Source organism: Aethalodelphis obliquidens, unplaced genomic scaffold (genome assembly GCF_003676395.1).
Source record: "Aethalodelphis obliquidens isolate GAN/ISIS:26980383/991018 unplaced genomic scaffold, ASM367639v1 scaffold39, whole genome shotgun sequence".
Classification (NCBI taxonomy): Eukaryota; Metazoa; Chordata; class Mammalia; order Artiodactyla; family Delphinidae; genus Aethalodelphis; species Aethalodelphis obliquidens.
This window is the reverse complement of record NW_020837983.1, coordinates 3,597,517-3,617,334: the sequence shown is the minus strand read 5'-3', so window position 1 is coordinate 3,617,334 and position 19,818 is coordinate 3,597,517. Positions and strand designations below refer to the sequence as shown.

General features: G+C 33.6%; 1 protein-coding gene across 4 annotated transcripts in view; it reads left to right on the top strand.

The window, feature by feature from the left end:
• Positions 1 to 4,455: 4,455 nt before the first annotated feature.
• The window catches only part of TRIQK (triple QxxK/R motif containing), a 98,988-nt gene continuing 83,625 nt past the window's right edge, over positions 4,456 to 19,818 (top strand). For 2 of the 4 annotated variants that reach the window (XM_027131390.1, XM_027131387.1), the window contains exons 1-2: positions 4,473 to 4,565; positions 5,550 to 5,728. The gene's annotated coding sequence lies outside the window, so the exon portion shown is untranslated. Of the gene's footprint in view, positions 4,566 to 5,549; positions 5,729 to 19,194; positions 19,217 to 19,818 lie in introns of those variants that run through there. The other 2 variants (XM_027131388.1, XM_027131389.1) reach the window with 2 other exon arrangements.

Below are 19,818 nucleotides of genomic sequence, written 5' to 3'. Positions count from 1 at the left end.
AACAAATTGTAATGAAATTAAAAGTCAGTAACAATAAGATATTTATAAGACACCCAAATACTTGAAAACTAAACAACAGAATTCTAAACAAATAACAGTGATAAAAGAAAAACTCACAGAAAGGGAAATTTAAAAATAATTTCAAATGACTTCTAGTTAAAACACAACATACTAAAATTTATGGGATATTAATAAAGCGGTTCTTAGAGGTAATTTTCTAGATTTAAATGCTTATATTATTAAAGAATAAAAGTTTAAATCAATTTTTTTTAGTTTCCACCTTAAAGACATAGACAAATAAGAAAATTAAATAGAAAAAAAGAAATAACAAAGAGCAGAAATCAATGAAATATTAAACAGACATTAGAGAAAATTAACAAAGACAAAATTTGGCTTTCTGAAAAGAAATACATTTGAATCTCAGAAACACTTCTGTTAGGAGAGGAAAATAGTACAGCACCTTGAAAAAACACTTTGGTATTATATTTTCATTTAGAATGTGCACATGCTCTAGAAATCTGTGATTTTACTCCAGGTTATAAGCCAAAGAGAAATTCTTGCGAATCTTCACCAGGAAAATCATATAAAAATATTTATAAGCACCCTGTTATAGAACAAACCTAAAAACAGCCCTAAAGCACTATCACAGGACAATAGATATAGGAATTGTGGCATATTCATGAGTTAGAATAGTGTAAGGAATTAAAACAAATCGATTACAGCAATTTAATTAAAACTTTTCTTGTGTACCTATTAGGTGTTAGGCACCTGGGATACGTCAATTAATAAAACCGACAGAATAGATCTCTACTCTCAAGCAACTTACATTCTGAGGTGAAGAAAGATAATAAACAATTTACATAATATATAAGTAAATTATGTATAAATTATACTAAAAAGTGATGAATGACTATTAACAAAGGAACCAGTAAAGCATGGTTAGGGGACACTTGAATTTGAGTTGGAGAATACACAAGTAATACAAGTAATACACAAGGGGAGCATATTATCAATATTATGTGTACCACTAAGAAGGAGAAAATGCTATCAGGGAATTATTTATGAGCTGCATCCTGATTTGAGAAATGTTTGTGAAATATGTCATTGACATTTTGGGTTAAATGCTCAATAAGCAGAAAAAAAGAAGTAAATGTGAACATTTTCAGCTCACTACAAGTCATGCTTTTTATGTATGACATTTGATGATTAAAGAAATAGCTGGCAACTCTACATTTGAAATTATATCCTCAAAATATTTGTAATATATGGTCCATATTTCTTCTGTGTACATAAAATAATTCTCTATATATGTTCTCACTATTAATCATCTGAAGAATTTTTTGAGATAATTTTCTTCTAGATTTCAGAGACAATATTGCATTCAATTATTCAAAAAGCAAACAAACACTGAAATATGTGTTTAATAACATGTCAGTTCTCTTCATGGAGTTCATTCTATATATGTGCTATATAACTGTAATTTCAAATATAGAAATCAATAAAAATGTTTTTTTAAAGTTTATTAATTTTCTGAGTTTTGAAAAGGAAGGCTTTCTTTAAGAAAACATACCCATTTTCCAGGTTTTGTCAAGTGATTTAAATATAGTGATTTAATCAAGTGATTTGTCAAGTGATTTAATCTAAAAATAGATTAAAACCAAGACTTTCAAGTACGGACTTAGAGGATCACAGAGTTTTTAAATGAACTTACATGAAAAATCGTTCGTTTAAATTTTTAAACAAAATTCACCCTAAACACCTCCCTGACGTTGTTCTAGGACAATCCCACAGAAATAATAATATGTGTGTTTGACCTAGTAAGTAGCCAATTCCAGCTACTGAGAAAGCAAATTTGGATAATTCAACTTTTAAAATCTAAGGCAAAAGACTGCTTAACAAGATTAAGTAATTTGATATGCTATTTCTTATTTTAATATATTCAATGAATTTCATACATTTTGACAGGATTATAATTTCTGCAAATTGATCCAAAATGATTCTCCCAAATTTCAATCTATATGCACATTTATCTAGACGAAAGATGATGGCACATATAATTATTAGATTCTAGTTTACAATTCAACTTACCACAAATTTAACTAAATGACATATCTGTCACTATATAATAAAGAAATAGGCATATTCATAACATGTATCTGGATGTTTAATTTTATGTAAAGACATTTATTTCTTGTTCAATGTCCCTAGATATATTTTATTTGATATTTGGTTAGTGTATTCCTCATAATTTCTTCTAATATATATTTGTGCCTAGGAGGGAATTTTAAATTATACATGTTCCAAGTATTGGAGAACAAGCATGAGTTGAAAAATAAATAATTGAGGCCTGGATAACATGAGACTCTCAAAAGTGTAAAGTATTAAAAGTTAATTTGAAACATGATTTTTTGGAGTTTAATTATTTTAAAAGATGCTTGCAAAACTACTTTGCAATGGCCATATTCATGGAAGGTAAGTTTGCTAGTGCCCACCTTATAGATCAGTAAACTACTTGCAGACAATTTGCAAGGAAAAGCTATCTCATAAGGATATGTTCAAGATAAGAAATTCATTGGCAGAGACTCATTACCCACTGTTCTAACCTTATTTCCTCACTGTGGATACAGTTTGAAAATTTATTCCTGTGTATGTGTAACACACTATTTTCTACGAGATGTTTAAATAGATACCAAGGTGTAGAGTTCCAAAAATTTGAATATATGCTTCAAACATCTGGAGTTATACATATGGGGAGTATACAGCTGTGTTTATTTCAATGATTACACATTTACATACATACAATACATTTATTTAAATGTATAATTTCTTATATATGTGAGAATATTCAAACACATTTGCTGTACTTATTTGAATATGCAATTGAAAAAGGATTCAAATAAATAATTCACCATTTTTATTTAACTCTTACAGTATTTATTTGTATAAGGTACTTATTAATATACAATCAGAGCACTTTTTAGTGTAAAACCAAATATTTTTAAAAGATTGAAGTAACAATCGGGATCATGAGTCATACAAATGAAGAAATTTTTTGTACGGAGGTATTCATAGCTAGCAAACTTTCAGAAGAATTTGGAAATTCAGCAGGACGAGAATAAAAGCATTTGCAATTGGAATGTGTTTCTTTTATTCTAACAATTTTATCATAGTATAGTGGCCATTTTGATTGAATCTCAAAGCACTTATCCAGAGGCATTGTTTTTGTTTGTTTGTTTTTATTTTCTTTCTTACTACCTTATCTGACAAGACAAACACTTCTGGGTACTGGTATAATATAGAACAAAAAAGGATTTTATTATTTTAAAGCTGCACACATGCAAATCTGGTCAAGAGTATTAGTCTCATTTAACTCTACCTTTATTTCTGGAAGAGGAACTGGAGACCAACAAAGGATTTAGAAGGACAGAAAATAAAACTACATTTTTAGACTCATATTAGTCTCATTTAACTCTACCTTTATTTCTGGAAGAGGAACTGGAGACCAACAAAGGATTTAGAAGGACAGAAAATAAAAGTACATTTTTAGACTCAATTCCTGGTCCTGATGTCTTGGGAGATTTCAAAGAATCTTCCAGTTAGTCTGTTTATACTTGTCCAGTTCTTTTGCATGCTATTTCCTTTCTCAAGGTTTTCTTTTGTTTGTTCGTTTGTTTTTAAAGATTTGATGGGCTGTCCTAGAGAAAAGTGACTTATATTTCAGCAAGAGAAAAATTATATTGGAAGTCACATAATTTTTTTTAAAGAAATTTGAGTTCAATTTATCACAGTATAAAAATAATGACTGCAGGCACTTTTTCATGTGTTGAACGACTGAATAAACGTCACTCACAGCCTCAGTTTCTTCGTTCTTAAGCTGTGGATAATAACATCTCACAATGGGTGTTTTGACGATTATATAAGATATAAATCATTCAATTGTCAGATGCTTTGCAAATAATAACTAATAACAATATTTCATTCCAATTTTGTAGGTGTGAAGACTGGGTACCTGGACATATCTCCAAATCTTAGTTGTTGGTCAGATTTCAGGAATCACCTTTCCTAAACTGATTAATCTGTTAAAAGCTTGAATCTGCAAACAACATCGTTTTCAGACAGTTCATTCTTCCATCCAGGGATGCCCCCCCAGAGTGTGGATGGGGATGTGTGTATGTGTGTTACGTGAGAAAAGTTCAATAATCAAAAGAACGTATTTCTGTGCTTTATATTGAAAAACAAGTCGCAGTACTTATTTTCAATTTCCACAGTCACTTTGTGAGACAGGTATCAGAGCCTGGGAATCGCGTCAAAAGGAAATGCCACAGGTTCCGCGCATTTCCTTCCAGGACCCACGCAGAGGCGGGAGAGAGAATGACCAATCGGAGCGCAAGTTTAGGCTACTCCCGCCGCTTTCCGTCGAGCCCCGCCTCTTTTCTGTACCGCCCTCTAGGAGTAGGGGTGTGCAGCAGGCTCGTCCCGCCCCCTCCTCTGAGTGACAGGACCGTGGACAGCAACATTTCCAGCCGGACACATAGTTTGTTGGCCCTTGCGTTGGCTGAGCTAAGGTGTGTGTGTCCCGCGAGGGCGAGGGGATTGGGGAGGCCCTGCCCGGGAAGCTCGGGGTCGGGGACTGAAAGCAGGCGCACCTCCTTAGTGGGCCCCCAATGCGTTTAGGAGACGTTCGATCCGCCCCTGGGAGCGGCACTTGGGCGGGCTGGGCGGAGGGGGGGCTCTGGAAGAGGAGGAACTCAGAGCCCGGGAAACCCAGTAGGTACGGTAATGACTTAAGGACCCTTCCCGGAGAGCAGGGAGATCGCGGTGGGGGTGGGGATGGCGGGCGCGGGATTAGTGCGGTGGGTGGGCGTGGCCGCCGTGGTTGCTAAGGAACGCGGGGTTCCCGCCCTGCCAGCGTGTCTGGCGCTGGCTGCTGGGCCCTAGAACCGTAGCCCCACCCACATCCCAAGGCCTTCCACTAGGGTAGGGGCTTGCTCCCGTGTGCTGTCAGTTAATTCGCGTCTGTTAATTTCACTGTCCTGATCTCTGCGTCTATAATTCCCGCTCAGGCCTCCCTCTCTCTTGTTACTCTTCTCAACATTTTTTCTCACCTCCCCTTCTAAAACGAACAAGTATCTGCAGACCAAAACATGTGCAGAGAAGGGCTTCAGGCAGCCTGAGGTGGCTTTATTGCCAGGATGGTGGGGCGGGATGGGTCTTTTCCTGGTGTTTGGTGAATCCCTGAACCCACATGGTGTCCATGTGGATGACTAGGAAAAGGGAGATAGAAGATCTAATTTCTTCCACCTGGAATTCTTTTTAATCGGTGCTGCTGTTTGAGCTCAATGACCTTCTCAGGAAGTTGAGGCAGTTCATTATTGGACATGCCCTTATATATGATCTCCCTTTCGGACCTTATTATGGAGAAGGGTGGTACTAACCCTATAAAGCCCTCTTTTGCGTCCCTGTCCCATATTTAAAAATTACAGCAGAACAAACATTCCAGAGAGAAAATACAAAGGAGCTAAGAGTCTGCTTTTACTTCCTTCTGCTAGGTTTACTGTATAAATCCCCAAGAAGGAAGCTTGTACTACTTGTTACCACTGGGAAGAAGACTGGCCTAAAAGTCAGGAACGTAGCAGAGTTTGGAAATATTTGCCTTTGGGCAGTAACCCTCATAACTGTTTTCTCATCTGGAAAGTGGAGATACTTATGTGCCCTTTATTTCTAAAAAGTAAGGAGGAATAATTGGTTGTGAAAGTGTTATTAAAGTAATGATCTACACGAATGTAAACTGTTATTGATTACACTTTTAATCTATCTTTTTGTCTCTATGATCTCTGTTGTTGATTCTGTATTAGTTCTTGTTAGTACCTGAAATGTCTTGCATGATATATATTTTTTTCCATTGACATCACTAGATTTTTTTCAAATATATTCATAGCCTGAAAGAATTGGTAAAGAGTACTTTCTAATTCAACGATGAGTGACCTTTTTGGTGTCATATACCATTGTAAGAAGCCAAGGGAAGCTATTGACTCTCCCCTTAGAAAAAAAACACAATTACAAGCATAAGTGGACCTTGGATAAAGAACACCTGTTTTTGATCAACTTCTTGAGGGTTAAGGAAATTACTCTCCCACCTTACCTCACTCCAAAGACTGAGTAATTTATATCCAAAACTACTTGGCTGGGAGCAGAATTGGGTCTCTTTCCTTTCTTACACAGTGCATCTCACTGTAGCTTACCTTAGTTCATGGTCTTCAGTGAATCCTTTTTCTTTTCTTTTCTTTTCTGTTTTTAGTGTTTAACAAACATGAGCTACCAATGATCAATAAACTGTTGCTGTCTTTCAAAAACATGTAAATTGTATTTTATTCCAGATGCCCTTTGATCATCCTCTTAAAGAATATTCTTATATTTAAGCAAGTAAAAGATAAATTATTGTCAAATATTTTGGGAAAATGTAAAATTTTATTTTTGTAATTCTCTCTTCTATGAAAGTCCATTTTGGACAAAGAAAAGCTGATTACTTTTAGTGTATGCTACTAGAATTATTTAATTTAAATGAATGATCTTTTATAACATTATAATTTCCCGTGTCTAAAAAATATTGTGTTTGATTCCACTTTGGCTCTTTTCCTCTTTTCTGTATTAAAATGGAAGGCTAGAAATAGAGATATTTTGTTTGTTAATGTACCTTTATCTAGCTTTATCGGTAAAAGTGGGCATCAGTAGTAGATACTATCATTAGACAGAGAAAACAATGAAAAGGAAAAATATATAGCTTTTGTAATAAACATAAGAGTATTTAGGAGCACTGATTGTTTAGCGCTTATAATTTTATTCGAACTGTTTAATATTTATTCCTTTGTTTACTCAACTCACTTCATTTCTAGTGGAGAAACTAGAATAAAGACAAACTGATTATAGCAAGAATTCTAATGGAATTAAAGTTTTAGGGCCTCAATAAATAATAGCTCTTCTCTTGAATTTGTAAACAGACAGGTGGAGTTGGCAAGATCTGCTTCCTTACTACAGAGCTGATTGGACATAGTGCTTTCAGTGGGAGACCAAAAATGAGTACTAGAACTTCCTTCCCCTTTTTAGCTCCACTCCCTTTCTCAGAACCTAGACTTTAGTCCAGTGAGAGAAAATTTCAGTTTAAAGAACAGATGCACTTACTCAGAATTGCTGGTCTGTATGATCCAGGGCAGAGAGGGAAGAGAAAGAAGATAAACCCCTAGTGTTTACAGGTTTATAACAGGTTATCTCTACCCATTGGAATAATATGGGCCAAAGGATTTCAGCTACGGATCATGTAACTCCCCTGTTGGGAAGCTGTGAATACAGAGTGGGATCTGAGGCCAGGACTGTTAATCTAGTGCTCTGGTTTTTCATCCTGGAGTGTACCTCTGGGCCATTTGAAATATGTGGAGTTGTTATGAAATTATTATGATATCTTTAAAAGCTACTGGCTTTTAGGACCCTGACATTTAAGGATGCTGAATATTGTATAATGTAGAGGTCCACCAGCTCAATGAAAGCTTTCCTTCCCCTACTCCAATGCCAAAATCATCTCGACTATTCCAGTGGAAGTTCCTCCATATAGAAACATGAAACTAGGCCAAATTTCACCCTAGTCTTTGTTCATATGTGCCATGTTTTTTCTTTCTTTTTATTTTTTTTAATTGAAGTGTAGTTGATTTACAATATTGTATTAGTTTTAGGTTTACAACAAAGTGATTCAAAATTTTTATAGATTATACTCCACTTAATGTTATTATAAAATATTAGCTATATTTCCTGTGCTGTACAATATATCCTTGTGGCATATTTATTTTATACATAGTAGTTTATACCACTTAGTCCTCTATCCCTATCATGCCCCTACCTCTTCCAATCTCCCCACTGGTAACCACTAGTTTGTTCTCTGTGAATCTGTTTCTGTTTCATTATATTCATTTGTTTGTTTTATTTTTTTGACTCCACATGTAAGTGGTAATTTACAGTATTTGTCTTTCTCTGTCTGACTTATTTCACTAAGCATAATACCCTCTAGGCCCATTCATGTTGTCACAAATGGAAAGATTTCATTCTTTTTATGGCTGAGTAATATTCCATTGTATATATACACACCACATCTTCTTTATCCATTCATCTATTGAGTATCTACCATGTTTTTGATATGAATAGATTTGACTCTAAATGTGAAGGTCTTAATAAAAACACTGCTTAGAATGTAGTTATTTTTTGGTATTCTCTCAGAATGACTAAAATTACATTAATGGAAAATAGCAGTACATAGTTCATCATATTTAATATCCTTAAGACTGAATATATCCTTACTGAACATATAAGAATCATATAAGCTAAATTTCTTTCACCCCTATTATATACATTTAATTCTTTCTTATATGGTACAAGTGTTAAGTATCTTTGCAACAATATAGTGAGTAGGTATATATTTTCATCAAAAAGAAAAGATGACTTCTTAGCTTACTTTTTAGTTTTGAAATGTTAACAATAGAAAGATAAATACTCTGTACTCAGTGGTTTAACAAACTCTGTTGTGTTGAATCAGAAGGTGGAGACAGTTCTGTAAATGAGAGGATCTTTTCAATTTCATGGTTTTCAAGCCATTAAACATGGAGAATGAAGCAGGAATAAAGTAGCTTAGTTCTTCTATAGTAGTATTATGTAGGACAAAGTGCAAAAACAGCAGACCAATTAGATTGAACAACTTAAAATTTTGGGGAAGATGAAGGGAAGATAGTTTAATACAAAAAGCATTTTTTACATACTTTGAATTTTAAAATATTCAAATATTGCAAGATATAGAATAAGAAATTATATGGATACCTGTGACAAAATCCTAATTGTAGATTACAGTTTATAACCTACACCAGCTAGAAAGTGCACTGGACTGAAAGTTTTAGACTTGGCTCCAGCAATAGATATATCATTTGTTGGGTTTTATAATGTCTCCAGGCATCAAGTTCCTTATTTGTGAATAGAAAGAGTTGAAGATTTATTGTTTTCTACCAGTTTTTTCTGAAGAATATGCTTGAGTATTATGAAAATTCTCATTATTCACAGTGATTCACTTATAGCAGTTTATAGCACTGAATCTTTCTGGGCAGGAGTGTATTAGATATTTTTTAGGTATAATTTTAAAAAGAATATCCCAGTTCCTGATTTCATTTTGTCTGTTCATAGAGGTCTATTCTCTGTCTCTTCTCCTTCCCTCAACATCCCCCTCACCCTCCACACATGCACACACTTGGAAAACACTGGGCTATGTAGAAATGATCTATACAGGCTCTTTCAATGCCAGGACTTTCTGGATAAATTCAGCATTTGAAATGAATAAAGTGGAACAAAAAATTCCCACAAAACCAGGGAAAAGGAAATTGGCAGAATATCATAGGCATACCTGTGAAAATCTGAGAAGAATTTTAAGCTAAGGAAGAATATTTGAAGGAATTTTTTGATATCTAACACATGCAAGAATGCATAGCCTCTATGGATAGGAGAACTTCATATAAAAATAGCAACAATTAAGTGACACTAGGAAGAGAATAAGATAAAAAGAGGACAAAAAAACTGAAAAATGTGAGAACTGTATTAGTTTTATATTCATGCTGTATAATTTCTATATTTCAAAGTCTGATATAGGTTTTACTGGGCTGAAATCAAGGTATTGGCAGGGATGCATTCCTTTCTGGGGGCTCTGGGAGAGACTGTTTCCTTGCCTTTTCCAGCTTCTGGAGGCTACCCACATTCTTTGGTTTATGGCTCCCGTCCTCCATCTTCAAAGCCAGCAACATTGCATCTCTCTGACTATTCTTTTGTAGTCAAATACATTATGACCACAACTAGGAAAACTTAACAACATTTAAAGACTCAGCTGGATAATCCAGGAGGTTCTTCATTTAATCACATCTGCAAAGTTCCTTTTGCAATGTAAGGTAACATATTCACAAGTTCTAAGAATTAGGACTTGGACATCTTTGAGGAGGGACATTTCTGCCTATCACAATAACATATTAAAAGTTCATATTTGAGGCAGTAAAGAGCAGAACTGATGTTACGGTAGAAAATCTAATGTGTGGAGAATAGACTTGAAAAAATGTCCTAGCTGAAATACTGAATGCATGAAAAGAGAGAAAGATGAAGTCCATTATATGAACATTTGGAATTTCTGAAGGAGAGACTAGAAAATAGCTAATTGTTCCTAAACAAGAGAACAGAACATTTGAAAAAAAAGTAACAAATAAAGAGATAACAGGAAATAAAAGTTTTATTAACTAAAAAATGACCAATGTATGCAGAAAGGATATTTCTTATATGAGATGTAACAACTCAGAGACACAATATCAAAATTTTTTTCAAATTATAATGATAAAGGAAAAAAAATTTTCATGTGTATAGAAAGAGAGAGAAAAAAATTGCATATTATTATCAGGAAACAAAAATTAAGCTGGTCTCAGACTTCTTTTCTGTAGTATTAAATACGAGATGACAACAGAGCAACATTTTTAGAGTTTAAAACAAAATTCCATGCAATCTGTCTTGTTCACACACAGCGACAGAAAACCACTCTTAAGTATATAAAGAACTCTAAACTACATACTTTTTGCTTTGGGGGGAAAAAGGACAATAATTTATAAGAAGCTGATACAATATAAATACAAAAGTGATGGTATATTAAAAAACAAACAAAACTGATGATATATCTCAGAGCCCTAGAATATAGAGGTGGCTTTAATAATTACGTTAAGTCTAGTTAAAAATTCAAATGTAACAAAAAAAACTGCATGAGAAGATATATAATGTAAAAATTAATTCAGCAACAGCAACGTAAATTTAAATAAAACATTGTGATTTTTTGATTTATTTATGCCAGAGATGAAACCTGGTAAGTCAAGAGTATGAATAGATTAAAAAATAAACCATAGCTCAGCAAACTATGACCTGGAGCCCACCCACATCTGGCTTGTTTTTGTAGGACCCATGAACCAAGAATAGTTTTTATGTTTTTAAATGGTTGAAAAGAATCAAAACAATGATATTTTGCAATGTGAAAATTATATGAAATTCCAACTTTATAATTAAAGTTTTATTGGAACACAGCTACACTCATTTGTTTACATATTGTCTATAGCTGCTTTTGTGTTAAAACAGCAGTGTTGAGTAATTGCAACAGAGATGTAAATGTGGTGCTCTCGTAGCTTTGCATTGCTTCTCAGAGCACTACAAATCACAGTGACAAAATTGAGTTATAACTTAATTTTGTCTCTTGACCTGCAGAGCCTAAAATATTTATGATCTGGCCCTTTACAGAAAAACTTTGCAACTTCTAACCTAAACTATATATATGGACTTTAGTGTATAAGACTGAAACTTTCTTTTCAATTCACGGTACCCAGATTTACTCAGTTATTGCCCTTCAATGTTCTACTTACCCTAGTAACTCTTTGGTCTTATATGGACTTGGGTTAAAACCAAGAATCTATTATTCTTTATATTTAATAATCCAAATTTTCTCTTTTTCACCTCTGTGCTTTAGAAACAAAATTCATGTAAAGATTTTAGAATATCACTTCCAAAGACAAAAATCAGTTAATGCTGCAATACTGTAAGAAGAAAAAATGAGTACTTTACTATTGTATGCCAAAATTCTATGTGCTTATAGAGATAGATAAGCATGTACTACATTTAATAAGTAGGTTATATGTCAATCATTTAATAATCAAATATTTGTTTGGCAAGTATAGGTGAATTATTTCAGAAGAAGTGACATTGAAACAAGGTTTTGAAGGATATTTGTAAATTTAAGGTAGTTAAGGCTGGGGCTAAGGTAACATGGAGAATAAGATTTGTAAAGCCACTAAACTGTCAGTAGGGTCATGTGATTGGGAAATGTAAGAAATTCAGTAGCTGGAACAGAATTTGGAAAAAAAAAAGTGGCTGGAGTTGAGGCAATAAGACCTGCTAGCCCAGGCCAAGAAGGCTATTATATGTCATGCAAAGCAATTCTCATCTTGTGGGCAATGAGGATCCATTTCAGATTTTTGAACTGTAGAGCAACATGATCAGATTAGTATTTAGAATAATTGTTCTTAAATTTTTCAAGTACAGCACTCCCTAAAATTCTTTAATGTTATGACTTATAACTTCATGAAGCAAAAGTTGCCTTGGGATATACCCATTTATGTTATATTTATAACAGTTTTTCCTCTGAGGGGGATATATAAACAATCCCCCAATTTCTTTTCTCCATTTTACAGATGTAAAGTCTATATCTCAGATAAATGATCTGAACACACTCTTCCTTGTAGAGGAAAGTGAGTGTGCTCTGTGATTAGACAGATTTGATTTTAAATCTCTACCCTTACCTTGTTAACTGCATGCTTGGAAAAGTCACCTAATCATTAGAAAACCTAGTTTTCCCAGTTGGGGTTAATTGTACTTATCCCACAGGAATATTATGAGAATTTCTGATAATGCATGCGCCATGCTTAACACAGTAAATGGAAACTGCTGCTATTATTATTATTAGTAATATTAATCATCATCATTATAAGGCTTCAACACCCATTATTCACATTTTCAAAACACAAAAGTTTTGAAAAATTATTTTTCTCTAAGTTTTCACAAACTAATTGGAGGCAAACCATCTTTGAAATGACAAAGTACTACTTATACAGTATTTATTTTTCTAGTCAGTGTCAATATCGATAAGATTTTGCTGTGAAGTATTGATGTGCTGCCCCTATACTCCTCTAAGAGTGTCATGTAATTATGGTAGATATGGGACACATTACCTTTCTATAGTCTCCAAAACACATCTCGCCCATTTTATTTTATTTTTATTTTATTATTTATTTATTTATTAGAATTAAAAAAAAAATTTAAAAATTAAAAAAATATTTAAAGTCTTTTAAAAAGACTTTAAAAAATCTGGACCATCCTTAAAGTCTTTATTGAATTTGTTACAATATTGCTTCTGTTTTACGTTTTGGTTTTTTGGCTGCGAGGCATGTGGGATCTTAGCTCCCTGACCAGGGATCGAACCCGCACCCCCTGCATTGGAAGGCAAAGTCTTAACCAGTGGATCACCAGGGAAGTCCCTCAAACATTTTAGATAAGGACTACAGATCTATATTATTGTGATTCTTTTATTTTAATAACAGCTTCATCGAGATATGATTCACAATCATAAAATTTATCATTTTAAAGTGTACAATTCAGTGAGTTTTAGCATATTCACAGAGTTGTGCAATCACTACTATCTAATTTTAGAATATTTTCATCACCTCAGAAAGTACCCACTATCAGTCACTCCCCATCTGTTCTGCTCTCACCCTCACCGTTAATCAAACTTTTTCTGTCTCTATGGATTTTCTCATTCTGAACATTTAATATAAAGAGAACAATAGGAATGATGCATTAATTGGACTTTTGTGAATGGCTTCTTTCACTTAGCATAATGTTTTCAAAGTTCATCCATGTTGTACCATGTATCAATATTTCATTACTTTTTATGTTGAAATAATATTCAATCATATGGTTATACCACATTTTGTTTATCTATTTATCATGGATTGTTTTCACTTTCTGGCTATAAGGATAATGCTGCTATTTACATTTGTGTACACATTTTAATGGGAACATACATTTTCATTTCTCTCACATATATACCTGGGAGTGGAATTACTGGGTCACATGGCCATTCTGTTTAGTTTTTTGAGGAACAACCAAACTGTTTTCCAAAATGGCTGCACCATTTTGCTTTCCCACAAACAATGTATGAAGGTTCTAGTTTCTCCACATCCATAGCAACACTTCTTATTATCTGTCTTTTGGTATAGCCATCCTTGTGGGTATGATTTGAATTGTGATTTTGATTTGAATTTCCCTAATAACTGATGATACTGGGTATCTTTTCATGTGCTTATTGGCAATTTGTATTTATTCTTTGAGGAAATATCTATTCAGATCCCTTGCACATTTTAAAATTGTTATTTGTGTTTTTACTGTTGTAAGCGTTCTTCATATATTGTCTGTATATGACCCTTATCAGTTATACAATTTGCAAATATTTTCTCCCATTCTGTGGGTTATCTTTTCATTTTCTTGATCATGTCTTTTGGAATACAAAAGTTGTTTTATTCTGATGAAGTCCGATTTACCTATCTTTTATTTTGTTGCTTGTGCTTTTCATGTTGTTTCTAAGAAACTATTGCCTAACACAAGGTCATGAAGTTTTACTTCTGTGTTTTCTTCCAAGCATTTTATAATTTCAGCCTTTACATTTAGGTCTATGACTTGGTTTGACTTAATTTTTGTATATGGTATGAAGTAGGAGTTCAACTTTATTCTTTTGCAGCATCATTTTTTTTAAAAGACTATGCTTTCATATTGTGACTCTTGACCTGAATTATCATCATTATTTTCAAATAGTCTAAAAATTGCAAGCTATTTTTTTAATTGAAATACAGTACGTATGTATGTACAGTATGTATTGAATACATACAGTACAGTATGTATTGAAATACATTATGAAATGATCACCACAATAAGTCTAGTAACCATCTGTCCCCATACAAAAATATTATTGACTGTATTCCTTATGCTGTAACTTATTTATTGTATAACTGGAGTTTGTATCTCTTAATTCCCTTCACCTATTTCACCCACCTCCCCACCTCTCTCCCTTCTAGTAACCACCCATTTGTTCTTTGCATCTATGAGTCTCTTTTCATTTTGTTTTGTTTGTTTGTTTGTTTTCTTAGATTCTACATGTAAGTGAGATCATGCAGTATTGGTCTTTTTCTTCACCTGATTATTTAACTCAGCATAATACCCTCTTGATTCTTTTGCATATAGCTATCCAGTTTCCCCAACACCATTTATTGAAGAGGCTGTCTTTTCCCCATTACGTATTCTTACCTCTTTTACCTCTTTTGTCATAGATTTATTGATCGTATAAGTGTGCATTTCTTTCTGGACTCTGTTCTATTCCATTGATCTGTGTGTCTTTTTTTTGTGCCAGTATCATACTGTTTTGATTACTGTAGTTTGTAGTGTGGTTTGAAATCAGGGAGGGTGATACCTCCAGGTTTGTTCTTCTTTCTCAAGATTGCTTTGACTATTCTGGGTCTTTTTGTTTTTCCATACAAATTTTAGAATTGCTTGTTCTAGTTTGGTAAAGAATCCTTTGGGGTTTGATAGGAATTGCATTGACTCTGTTGATTGCCTTGAGTAGTATGGTCATTTCAACAATATTAATTATTTCAATCCATGAGCACAGTATATTTTTCAATTGTTTGTGTGGCTTCAATTTCTTTCATCAATGCCTTATAGTTTTCTGAGTACAGGACTTTTACCACCTTGGTTAGATTTATTTCTAGGTATTTTATCCTTTTAAAGGCAATTATAAATGGGATTGTTTTCTTAATTTCTCTTTTTTGATAGTTCATTGGTAGTGTATAGCTATGCAACAATTTTTGTATATTAACTTTATTGAATTCATTGGTGAGTTCTAGTAGTTTTGCGGTGGTGTCTTTAGGATTTTCTATGTATTTATATATGTATATAAATTATATAGTATATACATATTTTATATATATGTATATATATTTTTATATATATGTTCATGTCATCTGTAAACAGGGACAGTTTTACTTCCTCCTTTCCAATTTGGATTTCTTTTATTTCTTTTTCTTTTCTCATTGCTGTGGCTATGACTTCTGATACTAGGTTGAATAAAAGTGGCAAGAGTGGGCATCTTTATCTTGCTCCTGGTCTCAGAGTAAATGATTTCAGCTTTTCACCATTGAGTATAATGTTGGCTATAGGTTTGTTATACATGACCTTTATTATGTTGAGGTGCATTCCCTCTATACCCATTTTTGTCGAGAGTTTTTATCACAAACAGATGTTGAATTTTGTCAAAAGCTTTTTCTACATCTATTGAGATCATTTTTTTTTAAATTTGATAATGTAATGTATCACATTGATTGATTTGTGAGTATTGAATCATCTTGTGTCACTGCGATAAATCCCACTCGATCATGGTGTATGATTCTTTTAATGTATTTTTTGATTTGTTAATATTTTTTTGAGGATTTTTGCATATATGTTTATCAGTGGTGTCGGCCTGTAATTTTCTTTTTTGTGGTCTCTTTTTCTGGTTTTGGTATTCAGGGTGATGTTAGCCATGTAAGATGGGTTTGGAAGTGTTCCTTCCTCTTCAATTTTCCAAATAGTTTGAGAAGGATCAATGTTAACTCTTTAAATATTTGGTAGAATTCATCTATGAAGCCATCTGGGCCTGGACTTTGTTAAGAATACTTTTTTTTTATTATTGATTGAATTTGTTAATTAATGATTGAGTAAATTAATATTAATTTATTTATTAATGACTGAATTTCATTACTTGTAATTGGGGTCTTCATATTCGGTTGGCCAAAAAGTTCATTCGGGTTTTTCCATTCCATCTTGCAGAAAAAGATGTATGTTTTCCCATACGTCTTACAGAAAAACCCAAACGAACTTTTTGGCCAACCCAATATTTTCTAAATTCTTCCTGATCAAGTCTTGGGAGATTGTACATTTCTAGAAATTTATTCATTTCTTCTAGGTTGGCACATAATTGGTTGTAGTAATCTCTTATGAGCCTTTGTATTTCTGTGGTGTCAGTTGTAACATCTCCTTTTTCATTTTTCATTTTATTTATTTGGGCCCTCTGTTTTCCTTGATGAGTCTGTCTAATGGTTCATCCATTTCGTTGATCTTTTCAAAAAACCAACCCTTAGTTTTATTGAACTTTTCTCTCTCTCCCTCTTTTTTTTTTGTTAAGTCTCTGTTTTATTTATGTCTGCTCTGATCTTTGTTATTTCTTTCCTTCTACTAACTTTGGATTTTCTTTATTTTCTATCTTTATTTTCTATCACTTTAGGTGCAAGACCAGATTGTTTCCTTCAGATTTTTTGTTTCCTGAGGTAGGCTTGTATCACTGTCAACTTCCATCTTAGAACTACTTTTTCTGCATCCCACAGATTTTGGATTGCTGTGTTTCCATTTTTGTTTGTTTTCAAGTATTTTTTTACTTCATTTGATTTCCTCTATTACTGATTGGTTTTTTAAGTAGCATATTGTTTAGCTTCCACCATGCTTGTGTTTTCTGTAGTATTTTTTTTTCTTGTAATTGATTTCTAGTCTCATAGCGTTTTGATGGAAAAAGATGCTTGATATGATTTTAGTCTTCTTAAATTTATGAAGACTTATTTTGTGGCCTAGGATGTGATCTATTATGGAGAATGACCCATGTGCACTTGAAAAAAAATGTGTATTCTACTGTTTGGGGATGGAATATTTTATATGTATCTATTAATTTCATCTGCTCTAATGTGTCATTTAAGGCCAGTGTTTTTTTTACTGATTTGCTGTCTGAATGATCTGTCCTTTAATATAAGTGAGGTGTTAAAGTCTTCTACTACTGTATTACTGTAAGTTTCACCCTTCATAGTGGTTAATACTTGCTTTATTTATTTAGGTGCTCCCATATTGGGTGCATTTATATTTACAATTGTTATATCTTCCTGTTGGGTTGATCCCATTATCATTATGTCATATCATACTTTGTTTCTTATTACAGTTTTTGTTTTAAAATCAATTTGTCTATCAGTGCTACCTCAGTCTTTTTTGTTTCAATTTTCATAGAGTACTTTTGTTTTCATTTCCTTACTTTCAGTCTCTGTGTGTCTTTAGAACTGTAATGACTCTTGTAGAAAGCATATGTATGAATCTTAATTTTTTAATCCATTCAGCTGCTCTATGTCTTTTGATTGGAGCATTAAGTCCATTTAAATTTAAAGTAATTCTTGATATGCATTGTACTTATTGTCATTTTGTTAATTGTTTTGGGGTTGTTTCTGTAGTTTGTTTTTTTTTTTCTCCTTTCTTCTTTTGCTTCCCTGTTGATTTGATGGCTATCTTAGTGTTATGTTTAGATTCCTTTCTCTTTTTTTGTGTCGGTATCTATTTTAGGTTTTTGATTTGTGGTTACCCTGTGGTTCATATATAACAACCTATATATATATATATATATATATATATACACACATGTGTATTGTGTATGTATGTGTGTGATTATTTTAAGTTGATGATCTCTTAAGTTTGAAGGCATTCTAACCGTCTTGTATTTTTATTCCCCCATCACCATGTTTAATGTTTTTGATATTATATTTTTGTTTTTGTGTCCCTTAACTATTTACTTTAGATATAGGTGATTTTACTACTTTTGTCTTTTAATCTTCCTACTTTATAAGTGGTTGACTTACTGTATGTTTGCCTTTATCAGTGAGTTTTTTTTTCCTTTCATAAGTTTCATATTTCTAGTTGTGGCCTTTTCTTTTCTGATTAAAGGAGTCCCTTTAATATATCTTTTAGAACTGGTTTGGTGGTGCTGAAGTCTTTTAGCTTTTGCTTGTCTGTAAAACTTTTGATCTCTCTATGAAATCCGAATGAAAGCCATGCCAGGTAGAGTATTTTTAGTTGTAGGTTTTTCCCTTTCATCATTTAAAATGTATTGTGCCACTACCTTCTTGCCTTCAGAGTTTCTGCTAAAAGTCAGCTGATAGCCTTATGGGAGTTCCCTTATACATAACTTGCTGCTTTTAATAACCTTATGGGAGTTCCCTTATATATAACTTGTTGCTTTTAACTTGCTGCTTTTAATATCCTTTGTTATCATTAATTTTTGCTATTTTATTTATAAAGTGTCTTGGCATGAACCTTCTTGTGTTCATCTTGTTTTGGAATCTCTGTGCTTCCTGGACTTGGATGTCTGCTTCCTTCCCCAAGTTAGGGACTTTTCAGCTATTATTTCTTTAAATAAATTATCTGCTCTTTCTTCTCTTTATTCTGTGACTCCTATAATGTGAATGTCAGTTTGCTTGATGTTGTCCAAGAGATCTGTTAGACTATCCTAATTTTTTAATTTTTTTTTTTTTTCTGTTCAGCTTGGGTAATTTCCAGTAGTCTATCTTCCAGATTGCTGATCTGTTCCTCTGTATCTAATCTACTATTGATTTCTTCTAGTAAATTTTTTTTATTGCAGTTATTGTAATCTTTGCTCTGTTTCTTCTTTATATTTTCTAGCTCTTTGTTGAACTTCTCATTGTGTTCATCCATTCTCCTTCTGTTTTTGGTGAGCATCTTTATAATCATTACCTTGAACTCTTTATTGGGTAGATTACTTATCTCCCCTTTGTTTAGGTCTTTTTCTGAGATTCAACTTGTTCCTTCATTTGGGACATATTTCTCTGTTGCCTCATTTTTCCCAGTTCTCTGTGTTTATTTCTACATGTTAGATCAGTCAATTATGTTTCTTCATCTCGGAGAAGTGGCCTTATGTAAGAGATATCCTATGTAGCCCAGCAGCATGTTTCCCTCTGGTCACCAGAACTATATGTCTTAGGGGTGTCCCATACATGGGCTGCATGTGCCCTCTGTTGTGGCAGGGCTGACTACCATGGTCATGCTGGTAGGTGAGGCTGGCCCCAACCTGGTTGGCTGCGAAGCCACATGTTGTGTGGTAGCTGCAGGCCTGCTAGGGGATGGAATGAGCTCCCCATGCAGTTGGTTGTACAGCCTGGGGGCAATAGGACTGCTGCTCGCCTGCTGATGTGTGGGGCTGAGTACTAGCATGGCTGTTTGCCTGGTCCATGTGGGCACTGAGCTGGCACTGGCCTGCTAGAGAGCATGGCCAAGTCTCTGGGCGGCTGTCCACACAGTCCAGGGAGGCATGGG